Genomic DNA, 15,353 nt, shown 5'->3' on the forward strand with positions numbered 1-15,353 from the left:
GATTTTGTCCAGAATGTTCTGTCAGGGAGACGGTAGTGTAGTACTGTTCACACTCTTGGGTATTTCGTAGCAAGATGGCGGCACGCATAGTCGCTGCGGCTGGAGTGGCTTCAAAACTGGTGTTCTTTAGTGTTTTTAAGTGCATTTGTATGTACATTTTTATTTTAGTACTTATAGGGAACGGTTGTGTAAATAGTACCTACAGCAGGCACGACTTACTAGAAGTTGGTACGCAAAACGAGAAGACAGTAACAGCGGAGTTCCTGAAACAACGCCCGGTTCGACGAGGGGCGAACGGAGGTAACCACAACACAAACACCACTCTCTCCAGCTCTCAGCAGCCTCACCCTCACAGAGCATGAAGTGAGACGCGTGCTGAAGGCGGTGGACCCCAGGAAAGCCTCGGGGCCGGATGGCGTCCTGGGACGGGTGCTGAGGGACTGCGCCGACCAGCTGGCCGGGGTTTTCACCAACATCTTCAACCAGTCCCTGTCCCAGGCCACCATCCCACCCTGCCTGAAAACCTCAACTATCATCCCAGTCCCGAAGAAAAGCACGGTGAGCTGCCTAAACGACTACCGCCCGGTGGCACTCACACCAATCATCATAAAGTGCTTCGAGAAACTAGTCCGGGCCCACATACTCACACGCCTCCCGCCCAACCTGGATCCATACCAGTTCGCCTACAGAGCCCACAGGTCCACAGAGGACGCCATCGCGACGACTCTCCACGCCACTCTATCCCACCTGGAGAGGGGAAACAGCTACGCGAGACTGCTCTTTGTGGACTTCAGCTCCGCCTTCAACACCATCCTTCCAGACAGGCTAGTGACCAAACTACTAGACCTGGGTCTATCACACTCTATATGTGCATGGATCAAGGACTTCCTGACCGACCGCCCCCAGAGGGTGCGGGTGGGCCCCCACACCTCCACAGCCCTCAGACTCAGCACTGGGTCCCCCCAGGGCTGCGTGCTAAGCCCCATCCTCTACAACCTCTACACCTACGACTTCACCCCCGTCCACCCCAGAAACTCCATCGTAAAGTTTGCAGACGACACCACCGTGGTGGGATGCATCTCGGGGGGGACGAGGCGGCGTACAGGGATGAGGTAGAGCAACTGAGCAAGCTGCGCAAGGTTAACAACCTGCTGCTGAACAAGTCAAAGACCCAGGAAATCATCGTAGACTTCAGGAGGAAAAAGTCCGAGATCCAGCCCCTGCTCATCGACGGAGAGAGCGTGGAGAGAGTCTCAACCCTCCGATTCCTGGGGGTGCACATGCAGGATGACCTGTCCTGGAAGGACAACACAAAAGCCACCATCAAGAAGGCACAACAGCGGCTATACATCCTGAGAGTCCTCAGGAAGGAACACAGCAAGCAGGAGATACTGGTGACCTTCTACCGCGGCGCAGTGGAGAGCATCCTCACCTACGGCATCTGCAACTGGTTCTCCAGCTGCACAACCGCGGAGAGAAATGCGCTACAGAGAGTCGTGAGAACAGCCCAGAAGATCACCGGCGCCCCCCTCCCCTCTCTGGAAGAGCTGTACAACACACGCTGTCTCAGGAAGGCCTCCAAGATCTCCAGGGACCCAACCCACCCTGGGTACGAACACTTTACCCGGCTGCCCTCGAAAAGGCGGTTCAGGACCACGGCCGCAAGGACAAACAGACTGAAGAACAGCTTCTACCCCAGGGCCGTCCAGGCCCTGAACACAGCAAAGACCTAGGTTCTGGGCCCTGGACAGTCTGGACGGATTGATGGCAGCTGCTGGACTGAAAAAATCAGGTGTAGTGCTGAGGCACAAATATGTACATTTCAAGCCTGCAAACTGCGACACTTTAAATAAATGTGCAATAACACTATGTGCAATATGACAACCCTAGTCGTCTATCTGTACAGTATAGTATAGTGGATAGTGTACATAGCCTTTATTTATGTAAACCAGCTCCTTCCCTTCTTGTGTTTTTTTAAAGTGTTTTTTTAAAGTGTTTTTTTCTTTCCTAACACCAGGGGAGCCACCCCTCCTAAATTTCGTTGTTTGGTACCTGTACTGTAGCAATGACAATAAAGACCATTCATTCATTCATTCATTCATTAAAGTATTGTCAATCATTTCTATTTGCAAAATAAACTTTCAACGTATAAACCATCTTGGGCATTTACCACCTCCATAAATTAAGAGGAGAAATATTGTATAAACCATCATTTGTTTGACATAAATTCCATGCTTATGTTTCTTATTGACTCACCAGGTCCTTGTTGGCTTTGATCCTTGATTTATTTTGTGCATCTGAACTGTTGAATACAACGAAAAAAGGCTGTAGCTGATGTTGCCATGTCCTTTTTTATAATTATGGCTTTTAGTGTCAAAATACCTGTGATAATGTTGTAAAATATCCATAAAACATGTTTACTGTAGACTATCAGAATATGAACTTCCAAACTAGCCAAAGAAAGCCTACGTTACAAGACGTCACTCACGGGGTGAAGATACTACGGAGCCACTGGAGATCCCGAGTCTTGAAAGGGAACAAAACCAGATGAGTGGTGTTGTCCAGGTCCACAGCACTCACTGGGTACATGATGTGGTGAGTGGTTCTGGTCCCCACATCCTCTTCATAGCCTTTGGTAGATCCATTGTTAATTCTGTGTGACACATTGAACAGGGTGAATTATACCCTCTGTTGTGACTGGAGGTCAAAACATTAAATCACAAGATTGTAGTTGTAAACATGCCACAAGGTATTTTGGTCGTTCAGCATTATTACAGGTTCTTAAAACCCTTGTCATAATAATAATAATAATAATAATAATAATAATAACAACTTTAATTTATATAGCGCCTTTCAAAAAGCCCAAGGACGCTTTACAGGGGAATGATTGGACAGACAAAACAGAAAACAAACAAAACAAAACTGAAACAATGACTAGGGGCCAAAGGCCTTGGAGAACAGTTGAGTTTTGAGGGCTAGTTTGAAGGAGTCCAGAGTGGGGGCGTTGCGGATCACTGTGGGGAGGGAGAGGGTAGGTGCGGCCACGCTGAAGGCTCTGTCCCCAAAGGTTCGTAGGTTGATGGGGTTGTCATTAAACCCTATCCCATTTAAACATGTGGTTACTGTACAGTACAATTATTCTATTAAGGCAAGGCAAGGCAAGTTTATTTGTATAGCACATTTCATACAACAGGGGCAATTCAAAGTGTTTTAGATACATTATGAAGAAATACAGCAAGAGGAGCATAGTAAGAAAATAAAAATGACAATGAATAAAAGCAAATATATGAATAAATAGATAAAACATTTAATAAGATAATAGTAAATGGATAAAAAAGACATTGATAGAAGTATTTGTGTTTAATCATAACTGCTGCAAAACATGAAGATTTTTTAGCTTAGATTTAAATGTTTTTAGGTTTTGGGCCTGTTTGATTTCTTCAGGGAGTTTGTTCCAGGAGCATGCGGCAGCGTGACTGAAAGTTGCTGCACTGTTTTGTTTTCACTCTTGGAATGATTAGCTGATTAGTCTCAGCTGACCTTAGGGGCCTTGCGGGAATATAGGGTGGAGTATCTGATCTGATGTATTTTGGTCCAAGACCATTTTGTGATTTGTATGTGTAAGGCGATCAACTTCTCCAGAATTGATTTAATTGAGTCGTCACTTACAAGCGAGTTCGTTTAAACTCAACGAGACGTCCTTGATATAACTTCTAAGATAAAATGATCCAATCAAATATTCGGCACCACTACTGAACTGTTCTTTAAGAGAATATTTATTCGAGCACATCAGCAAAAAGGCATTCTATCAAACTCCAAATGCATTCTATCAAACTCCAATGACATTCTATCAAACTCCAATGACATTCTATCAAACTCCAATAGCATTCTATCAAACTCCAATGACATTCTATCAAACTCCAATGACATTCTATCAAACTCCAATAGCATTCTATCAAACTCCAATGACATTCTATCAAACTCCAATGGCATTCTATCAAACTCTAAAAGGCATTCTATCAAACTCCAAAGGCATTCTATCAAACTCCAATGACATTCTATCAAACTCCAATGGCATTCTATAAAAAAAAACTTTTGATTTTGAATCACATCTCTGTCTTCCTTACATAAAGAACCTATAGGGAATACTAGTATAGTATATAGTATATTGTAACTCAAGGTGTTTTAATTATTCCCCCTGTATATTTTTATGGGTGCAATTCCCACGGTGGCATTGACTTGCTAAGGTTGGTCCCCCAACCACACCCTCCTGTTACACAGGTAAAGGTACCATATAATTTATTACATGCGTCATAAAAAACTGGTCTGATTGAGGATGGTTTCACCACAACTCCAACGGCATTCTAACAATGCTTTAATAGAATGCCACGGAAGTGGTTTGTTTCATCATGTAATAGCCACAGAAATGTACCAGCTGTAATAAAAATGTTTTTCAGGTGATACAAATGTCAGAGATGATGTATTGTGTTTACTATCGCCGTCAGATTCAACCGCCGTCAGATTCAAGCCCCTGGTGCTCACATACCGGGCATACCGGTACACAGTGCTGGTGTAGGTGAGTCGTTTCCAGGAGGTTGTTGAGGTCAGCGAGGCTGGGGGACTGGAGAGTGATCCGACCCTGACCCTGACCCTGACCCTCCACCTGGCCTGGGTCAGGGGCCTCTACGGCCAGGACACCGCTGGACACACGAACACTCACCTGCAGGTACAGAACAGGGCTCACACCATAGACCGCTTACATACGGCTTTCCACAATTATTGGCACCCCTGCTAAAGATGAGTAAAAACTGTTATAAAAAAATCCCTTATGTAGCTTAATGTCACACAGCACAACATTTCCAACATTTAATTTTTTCTATTTCTATTTTACTTTTTAAATTTGATCGAGTGTTTAGGAACTTTCAAGCAGTAATCCATGGCTTCCTGCTTCACTGGGGTATAAATATGCGGTGAAAGAGGCCATATTCTCTTATTCAAACATCAACATGGGAAAGATAAGAGAACACACAAATCAAATTAGGGAAAAGTGTGTTGAGCTTCATAAGTCAGGGAATGGCTATTTTTTAAAAGCCCATAACTACCGTGAGGGCAATACATAAAAAGTTCAAAGCAACTGGAACTGTTACAAACTTGCCTGGAAGAGGACTCAAGTTTATTTTTGTTTGCCCCCATGCACAGTGAGGTGGATGGTAAGAAAGGCAAAAAGATCCCCAAGGATCACTGTTGGAGAATTACAGAAGAGAGTAGCATCGCGGGGTCACCAAGTATCCAAAACTACCATTAGACGCCACCTCCATGCCAATAAATAATTTGGAAGCCATGCCAGAAAAAAGCCTTTCCTGTAATTTCACCACAAACATAAGTATGTTTGTGTATGGAGTATGTTTAATGCTATTGGAATGTAGACTGGAAGCGTGTTCTATGGTTAGATGAAACAAAAAATTAGCTATTTGGCAATAAACATTCAAGGTGAGTCAAAAGAGGGGACCTAGGACTCAGTGCTGTTTTATTGACAAAGGAAGGTTGTACAAAGTATTAAATGCAGGGGCCAATAATCAGTGTGACATTAAGCTAATTCACCAAAAGGTGACATTTTTATAACGCTTTTTACTCATCTTTACCTGGGGTGCCAATAATTGTGGAGGGCACTGTATATTCCCTGGATGAGACCGACCATAGACACCTTATATTCCCTGGATGAGACCCACCACAGACATCTTATATTCCCTGGATGAGACCCACCATAGACATCTTATATTCCCTGGATGAGACCCACCATAGACACCTTATATTCCCTGGATGAGACCCACCATAGACATCTTATATTCCCTGGATGAGACCCACCATAGACATCTTATACTTCCTGGATGAGACCCACCATAGACATCTTATATTCCCTGGATGAGACCCACCACAGACATCTTATACAACCCAGTCTCCAATGATTATGTTTGGGGGAAACCACCCGAGTTTTAACCCCCGAATTTGCGGGTTCGAATCACGCTGGGGTCACTGTTTTTTTTGGTGCCAATTATTGCTAATTGTTGTTGCTTATTCTAATATTTGCTAAAACGTAACCAGTTGAAGTTAATGTCTAACTACCCTGCAAGTCGTAATTCACGTAACTCTTACATAACATTTCTTACGTTTTTTGTATCAGACTGTCATTGAGATAGGGAGGCCTGGTTAATGAGGAATGAATGAAGAATGCTAAACACATGAAGGGTTGAACAAAAAAACTGAGTCTGTATCAGACTAAAGTCTACAGCATTACAGTAATAATTTAAGAAGTTAGCTGAAACCTGTTGCATTGCTTTCGTTCCTGACAGATGGATCGACAATGGAAAACCATAAAACTAATCAATGGGGCTCTATACAAACAGGCTACATGATATGTTGCATTCCTCTATGTCTTCTATTTGAACTCCTGTACCCAATCATACATTGTATCATCCTATGGTGTGTGGGGGAAAAATATGATAGAGTCATTGACATTTCTCCGGAAACTAACTATAATGCTAACATATAATTAATTTTCCTATGATTATGCCGTGCTATATCTCAATTCCAAGCCTGTGATAGTATACCGGTACATGATTCTTCCACAACGAAGGGTATGTTATATTATGATTTCATTTCCGTACTCTACTCTGCTCAGCTTTGGTGACATTGTCCCAGTGTCTGGGCCAGACTGATATGAGTGTGGTGTTACAATAAGCATATAGACAGAATATGAGTGTGTTTACATAATCCTTAAGGGATCATGTCAATATGAGTGTGTTTACATAATCCTTAAAGTCCCCAAACTATTCTACATGTCGGATAGGACAGAGTTATGGTGACATTTCAAAAATCAATATCCTGAAACAAACACATATAAATTAACCATCATAAAGATCTTAATTGAACTAAAGCGCGTATTTACCTGTAGTCACCTCTCACCTGCAATGAAAAACGTTTGACCGAATTTGGAAGATTGCGCAGATGGGAAATTACACTAGGGCCTACAGTAATAGACTGACCGATGCTATTTGATCATCCGCCTATTTACTCAGTGTAGCCAAACCAGTTTAAATCATGGAGCGAGAGACAGTCTTAAACATATCAAATTTCGTTTCTTGCCTCTTCCTCTTCTTTAAAACCTCATTTTAGGTTCAGACAACACCTGAGGTCGGCGATTCAATATACAGACATCCATGGTGATTTTTTTGTCCAGTAAATGTATTTCCAATGAGCCTATTCAAGTGAAATTTGCACCAGACTTTGGTATTAGCTCAAACAATCCAGACAAAAAACATTAAAGTCCATTTGTAAATAAAGTTACTATGTGCAATAAAGTCTGTCTGCCCTAAATCCATAAAACACAATTTGAGAGAAATGGGCCTTTTGTGTACATAGAAAAAGTCTTAGGTATTTGATTTCAACTCATGAAAAATTGTTTAACATTATATTTGTGTTCAGTGTATATGCATAATCAGTAGCAACAACAGGACCCATCTTTTTAAGACTAAACAATGTATTTATTCAAAATCATTGGATAAATTCATGCATGGCAAAAAATAAATATGTGTACATACATTTTATACATGAATTAATAAAAAGAAAATGGACATATCAAGATGGGCAACAAGTCAAATGCATTTATGCAAAGCAGATTAGTCACCATCCTCTAAACATCTGGACCTTTTGTCTTTTAGAGAGCTCCGTAATGGCTTTACTTTCATCACCTCTCCCATGGTTTGAATTCATAATTCTACGACGCGTTGGCGCTGGATCCCAGTAGTGGTTCCAGTTTCCATATCTGTCTGCCCCAAATCCATAAACATTCACCTGAAAATATAAAAGGAGAGAATTTTGATCTATATTATCCATACACATGGGCAACACCAACATGCTAGTACTGCATGATGATGCCATAGAGTTAAAAGCACTAGATGGCACAGTCCCCTACTGTGACTATATGGGGAGCACCATGTAGTCAACTTTATTAATCTTCTGTGATTTGAGTGGCCGTATATATCAAATGTTGCTGATTAACTGCCACCTGCTATACTGGAGGGTTCATTCAACTCATCTCCAGTGTCTCAGGTCAGCCATTTATAATCTATGAATGAACCTATAAAGAAGACCATGTGTTGATCCAATTGGCTGATGCCTTCCCAGCTCAGAGGAAGTCCCACCCTAGTTGACCACATGGCACCCTTCATGATGTCACAAATGTAATAAATATGAAAGATGGCCGGTGCCTTCTCTAGTCATATATCTCTATGGATGATGCTCATCATTAGATAGTCACAATTAGTCATTGTTCTATTCCCAGTGCAGGTTGTATACAAGTTACCTTAGTGAGCTGAGCTGTGCATATACATACATATTACTGGCAGAACATTGTTACTGTTATAGAAAGGAAGGCTTACCTGATCACATATGTGTATGGCAAGTATTATAGCCATGATTCCAGTGGATGGATATAGGCCATGTTTTTGAAGCCAAACCTCATGAACATATCTCATAAAAGCAGGATTCAGGACGAGTGCCTGCATGAATTATGAATGACATTGTTATCTTAATCAGTGTAGTTATGTCACAGACAATATATACACCCTAAAATGGCTGTGGTTATGTGCACAACATGAGAATCATGGACATACATGTTGCATAAACATGGAGAACATTCAGTGCCCTGCATAAGTTATGGGACAGTGAAAAATGTTTTCTTCTTTTTGCTCTACACTCCAAAAGTCTGGACAGTTACTATTAGGTTAAAGTAGAAAAGTAGAAGAGTACTCAGCTTTTATTTAATGGTACATATTGGTTTCGCCATCCCTCAACCAGTCCCTGTCCCAGGCCACCATCCCACCCTGCCTGAAAACCTCAACAATCATCCCAGTCCCGAAGAAAAGCACGGTGAGCTGCCTAAACGACTACCGCCCGGTGGCACTCACACCAATCATCATGAAGTGCTTCGAGAAACTGGTCCGGGCCCACATAGTCACACGCCTCCCGCCCAACCTGGATCCATACCAGTTCGCCTACAGAGCCCACAGGTCCACAGAGGACGCCATCGCGACGACTCTCCACGCCACTCTATCCCACCTGGAGAGGGGGAACAGCTACGCGAGACTGCTCTTTGTGGACTTCAGCTCCGCCTTCAACACCATCCTTCCAGACAGGCTAGTGACCAAACTACTAGACCTGGGTCTATCACACTCTATATGTGCATGGATCAAGGACTTCCTGACCGACCGCCCCCAGAGGGTGCGGGTGGGCCCCCACACCTCCACAGCCCTCAGACTCAGCACTGGGTCCCCCCAGGGCTGCGTGCTAAGCCCCATCCTCTACAACCTCTACACCTACGACTTCACCCCCGTCCACCCCAGAAACTCCATCGTAAAGTTTGCAGACGACACCACCGTGGTGGGATGCATCTCGGGGGGGACGAGGCGGCGTACAGGGATGAGGTAGAGCAACTGAGCAAGCTGCGCAAGGTTAACAACCTGCTGCTGAACAAGTCAAAGACCCAGGAAATCATCGTAGACTTCAGGAGGAAAAAGTCCGAGATCCAGCCCCTGCTCATCGACGGAGAGAGCGTGGAGAGAGTCTCAACCCTCCGATTCCTGGGGGTGCACATGCAGGATGACCTGTCCTGGAAGGACAACACAAAAGCCACCATCAAGAAGGCACAACAGCGGCTATACATCCTGAGAGTCCTCAGGAAGGAACACAGCAAGCAGGAGATACTGGTGACCTTCTACCGCGGCGCAGTGGAGAGCATCCTCACCTACGGCATCTGCAACTGGTTCTCCAGCTGCACAACCGCGGAGAGAAATGCGCTACAGAGAGTCGTGAGAACAGCCCAGAAGATCACCGGCGCCCCCCTCCCCTCTCTGGAAGAGCTGTACAACACACGCTGTCTCAGGAAGGCCTCCAAGATCTCCAGGGACCCAACCCACCCTGGGTACGAACACTTTACCCGGCTGCCCTCGAAAAGGCGGTTCAGGACCACGGCCGCAAGGACAAACAGACTGAAGAACAGCTTCTACCCCAGGGCCGTCCAGGCCCTGAACACAGCAAAGACCTAGGTTCTGGGCCCTGGACAGTCTGGACGGATTGATGGCAGCTGCTGGACTGAAAAAATCAGGTGTAGTGCTGAGGCACAAATATGTACATTTCAAGCCTGCAAACTGCGACACTTTAAATAAATGTGCAATAACACTATGTGCAATATGACAACCCTAGTCGTCTATCTGTACAGTATAGTATAGTGGATAGTGTACATAGCCTTTATTTATGTAAACCAGCTCCTTCCCTTCTTGTGTTTTTTTAAAGTGTTTTTTTAAAGTGTTTTTTTCTTTCCTAACACCAGGGGAGCCACCCCTCCTAAATTTCGTTGTTTGGTACCTGTACTGTAGCAATGACAATAAAGACCATTCATTCATTCATTCATTCATTAAAGTATTGTCAATCATTTCTATTTGCAAAATAAACTTTCAACGTATAAACCATCTTGGGCATTTACCACCTCCATAAATTAAGAGGAGAAATATTGTATAAACCATCATTTGTTTGACATAAATTCCATGCTTATGTTTCTTATTGACTCACCAGGTCCTTGTTGGCTTTGATCCTTGATTTATTTTGTGCATCTGAACTGTTGAATACAACGAAAAAAGGCTGTAGCTGATGTTGCCATGTCCTTTTTTATAATTATGGCTTTTAGTGTCAAAATACCTGTGATAATGTTGTAAAATATCCATAAAACATGTTTACTGTAGACTATCAGAATATGAACTTCCAAACTAGCCAAAGAAAGCCTACGTTACAAGACGTCACTCACGGGGTGAAGATACTACGGAGCCACTGGAGATCCCGAGTCTTGAAAGGGAACAAAACCAGATGAGTGGTGTTGTCCAGGTCCACAGCACTCACTGGGTACATGATGTGGTGAGTGGTTCTGGTCCCCACATCCTCTTCATAGCCTTTGGTAGATCCATTGTTAATTCTGTGTGACACATTGAACAGGGTGAATTATACCCTCTGTTGTGACTGGAGGTCAAAACATTAAATCACAAGATTGTAGTTGTAAACATGCCACAAGGTCTTTTGGTCGTTCAGCATTATTACAGGTTCTTAAAACCCTTGTCATAATAATAATAATAATAATAATAATAATAATAATAACAACTTTAATTTATATAGCGCCTTTCAAAAAGCCCAAGGACGCTTTACAGGGGAATGATTGGACAGACAAAACAGAAAACAAACAAAACAAAACTGAAACAATGACTAGGGGCCAAAGGCCTTGGAGAACAGTTGAGTTTTGAGGGCTAGTTTGAAGGAGTCCAGAGTGGGGGCGTTGCGGATCACTGTGGGGAGGGAGAGGGTAGGTGCGGCCACGCTGAAGGCTCTGTCCCCAAAGGTTCGTAGGTTGATGGGGTTGTCATTAAACCCTATCCCATTTAAACATGTGGTTACTGTACAGTACAATTATTCTATTAAGGCAAGGCAAGGCAAGTTTATTTGTATAGCACATTTCATACAACAGGGGCAATTCAAAGTGTTTTAGATACATTATGAAGAAATACAGCAAGAGGAGCATAGTAAGAAAATAAAAATGACAATGAATAAAAGCAAATATATGAATAAATAGATAAAACATTTAATAAGATAATAGTAAATGGATAAAAAAGACATTGATAGAAGTATTTGTGTTTAATCATAACTGCTGCAAAACATGAAGATTTTTTAGCTTAGATTTAAATGTTTTTAGGTTTTGGGCCTGTTTGATTTCTTCAGGGAGTTTGTTCCAGGAGCATGCGGCAGCGTGACTGAAAGTTGCTGCACTGTTTTGTTTTCACTCTTGGAATGATTAGCTGATTAGTCTCAGCTGACCTTAGGGGCCTTGCGGGAATATAGGGTGGAGTATCTGATCTGATGTATTTTGGTCCAAGACCATTTTGTGATTTGTATGTGTAAGGCGATCAACTTCTCCAGAATTGATTTAATTGAGTCGTCACTTACAAGCGAGTTCGTTTAAACTCAACGAGACGTCCTTGATATAACTTCTAAGATAAAATGATCCAATCAAATATTCGGCACCACTACTGAACTGTTCTTTAAGAGAATATTTATTCGAGCACATCAGCAAAAAGGCATTCTATCAAACTCCAAATGCATTCTATCAAACTCCAATGACATTCTATCAAACTCCAATAGCATTCTATCAAACTCCAATGACATTCTATCAAACTCCAATGACATTCTATCAAACTCCAATAGCATTCTATCAAACTCCAATGACATTCTATCAAACTCCAATGGCATTCTATCAAACTCTAAAAGGCATTCTATCAAACTCCAAAGGCATTCTATCAAACTCCAATGACATTCTATCAAACTCCAATGGCATTCTATAAAAAAAAACTTTTGATTTTGAATCACATCTCTGTCTTCCTTACATAAAGAACCTATAGGGAATACTAGTATAGTATATAGTATATTGTAACTCAAGGTGTTTTAATTATTCCCCCTGTATATTTTTATGGGTGCAATTCCCACGGTGGCATTGACTTGCTAAGGTTGGTCCCCCAACCGCACCCTCCTGTTACACAGGTAAAGGTACCATATAATTTATTACATGCGTCATAAAAAACTGGTCTGATTGAGGATGGTTTCACCACAACTCCAACGGCATTCTAACAATGCTTTAATAGAATGCCACGGAAGTGGTTTGTTTCATCATGTAATAGCCACAGAAATGTACCAGCTGTAATAAAAATGTTTTTCAGGTGATACAAATGTCAGAGATGATGTATTGTGTTTACTATCGCCGTCAGATTCAACCGCCGTCAGATTCAAGCCCCTGGTGCTCACATACCGGGCATACCGGTACACAGTGCTGGTGTAGGTGAGTCGTTTCCAGGAGGTTGTTGAGGTCAGCGAGGCTGGGGGACTGGAGAGTGATCCGACCCTGACCCTGACCCTGACCCTCCACCTGGCCTGGGTCAGGGGCCTCTACGGCCAGGACACCGCTGGACACACGAACACTCACCTGCAGGTACAGAACAGGGCTCACACCATAGACCGCTTACATACGGCTTTCCACAATTATTGGCACCCCTGCTAAAGATGAGTAAAAACTGTTATAAAAAAATCCCTTATGTAGCTTAATGTCACACAGCACAACATTTCCAACATTTAATTTTTTCTATTTCTATTTTACTTTTTAAATTTGATCGAGTGTTTAGGAACTTTCAAGCAGTAATCCATGGCTTCCTGCTTCACTGGGGTATAAATATGCGGTGAAAGAGGCCATATTCTCTTATTCAAACATCAACATGGGAAAGATAAGAGAACACACAAATCAAATTAGGGAAAAGTGTGTTGAGCTTCATAAGTCAGGGAATGGCTATTTTTTAAAAGCCCATAACTACCGTGAGGGCAATACATAAAAAGTTCAAAGCAACTGGAACTGTTACAAACTTGCCTGGAAGAGGACTCAAGTTTATTTTTGTTTGCCCCTATGCACAGTGAGGTGGATGGTAAGAAAGGCAAAAAGATCCCCAAGGATCACTGTTGGAGAATTACAGAAGAGAGTAGCATCGCGGGGTCACCAAGTATCCAAAACTACCATTAGACGCCACCTCCATGCCAATAAATAATTTGGAAGCCATGCCAGAAAAAAGCCTTTCCTGTAATTTCACCACAAACATAAGTATGTTTGTGTATGGAGTATGTTTAATGCTATTGGAATGTAGACTGGAAGCGTGTTCTATGGTTAGATGAAACAAAAAATTAGCTATTTGGCAATAAACATTCAAGGTGAGTCAAAAGAGGGGACCTAGGACTCAGTGCTGTTTTATTGACAAAGGAAGGTTGTACAAAGTATTAAATGCAGGGGCCAATAATCAGTGTGACATTAAGCTAATTCACCAAAAGGTGACATTTTTATAACGCTTTTTACTCATCTTTACCTGGGGTGCCAATAATTGTGGAGGGCACTGTATATTCCCTGGATGAGACCGACCATAGACACCTTATATTCCCTGGATGAGACCCACCACAGACATCTTATATTCCCTGGATGAGACCCACCATAGACATCTTATATTCCCTGGATGAGACCCACCATAGACACCTTATATTCCCTGGATGAGACCCACCATAGACATCTTATATTCCCTGGATGAGACCCACCATAGACATCTTATACTTCCTGGATGAGACCCACCATAGACATCTTATATTCCCTGGATGAGACCCACCACAGACATCTTATACAACCCAGTCTCCAATGATTATGTTTGGGGGAAACCACCCGAGTTTTAACCCCCGAATTTGCGGGTTCGAATCACGCTGGGGTCACTGTTTTTTTTGGTGCCAATTATTGCTAATTGTTGTTGCTTATTCTAATATTTGCTAAAACGTAACCAGTTGAAGTTAATGTCTAACTACCCTGCAAGTCGTAATTCACGTAACTCTTACATAACATTTCTTACGTTTTTTGTATCAGACTGTCATTGAGATAGGGAGGCCTGGTTAATGAGGAATGAATGAAGAATGCTAAACACATGAAGGGTTGAACAAAAAAACTGAGTCTGTATCAGACTAAAGTCTACAGCATTACAGTAATAATTTAAGAAGTTAGCTGAAACCTGTTGCATTGCTTTCGTTCCTGACAGATGGATCGACAATGGAAAACCATAAAACTAATCAATGGGGCTCTATACAAACAGGCTACATGATATGTTGCATTCCTCTATGTCTTCTATTTGAACTCCTGTACCCAATCATACATTGTATCATCCTATGGTGTGTGGGGGAAAAATATGATAGAGTCATTGACATTTCTCCGGAAACTAACTATAATGCTAACATATAATTAATTTTCCTATGATTATGCCGTGCTATATCTCAATTCCAAGCCTGTGATAGTATACCGGTACATGATTCTTCCACAACGAAGGGTATGTTATATTATGATTTCATTTCCGTACTCTACTCTGCTCAGCTTTGGTGACATTGTCCCAGTGTCTGGGCCAGACTGATATGAGTGTGGTGTTACAATAAGCATATAGACAGTATATGAGTGTGTTTACATAATCCTTAAGGGATCATGTCAATATGAGTGTGTTTACATAATCCTTAAAGTCCCCAAACTATTCTACATGTCGGATAGGACAGAGTTATGGTGACATTTCAAAAATCAATATCCTGAAACAAACACATATAAATTAACCATCATAAAGATCTTAATTGAACTAAAGCGCGTATTTACCTGTAGTCACCTCTCACCTGCAATGAAAAACGTTTGACCGAATTTGGAAGATTGC

The sequence above is a fragment of the Nansenia antarctica genome (assembly GCF_963989245.1).
Source record: "Nansenia antarctica genome assembly, chromosome: 2".
Classification (NCBI taxonomy): domain Eukaryota; kingdom Metazoa; phylum Chordata; class Actinopteri; order Argentiniformes; family Microstomatidae; genus Nansenia; species Nansenia antarctica.